This window comes from Agrilus planipennis, unplaced genomic scaffold (assembly GCF_000699045.2).
Source record: "Agrilus planipennis isolate EAB-ADULT unplaced genomic scaffold, Apla_2.0 scaffold76, whole genome shotgun sequence".
In the NCBI taxonomy this organism is placed as follows: domain Eukaryota; kingdom Metazoa; phylum Arthropoda; class Insecta; order Coleoptera; family Buprestidae; genus Agrilus; species Agrilus planipennis.
In genome coordinates, this window is record NW_020442430.1 from 544,764 (window position 1) to 545,565 (window position 802).

Sequence of the window (802 nt, forward strand, 5' to 3'; positions counted from 1 at the left end):
AGATGTATCTATATAAATTTGAAATTTGGAAACTGCCAATTAAAATTTTCCTAAAAATTTTTTGTTATTTATTTTGTATTATTTTGCGTTAATAATCGCGACTATTATAATGGTGTATATCCACCATAACAAAACAGGTTGTAAAGTGATAAAGTGGAATATTAACAGTTAACTGGATATATTGAGAATTATATATTGCATTTTAATTTATTTATCGATATGAAAACTTGAGCAGAAATAGTCTTGGTTTTGCCGTTTTGTCTTATCTTGGTCTTACACATTTAGCAGGAACAAGATCAAGACTCATTAGCAGGGGCGCAACAACGTTACAGTTTGAATGGGTGCTCCCATCATCACTGCATAGTATAAAACAAAATCGCTTCCCGCTGTCTGTCCCTATGTATGCTTAGATCCTTAAAACTATGCAACGGATTTTGATGCGGTTTCTTTTAATAGATAGAGTAATTCAAGAGGAAGGTTTATATGTATAATACATGCATAATGTAGTAGAGAAACACTGATAATTTTATAGATTTCTAATGTGATGTCGTAAATAAACACATTTTTTGCCCTTACAATTACAATAACCATTTTTTTATTTTACTTTTTATGAGAAATGACTTATTTACGAAGCAATTGTAGGCATTACAGCATTAATTCTTATCCAATTAAGTACTTTTAAATACATTGTGCATTTAATATAGATCAATATGGCCCTTTACAGCATGTAATTTATATGAATATTTTTGAAGATATTACAGATTTAAAATGCAGGGACATAGCGGTTGCGGCGGTACCGGCC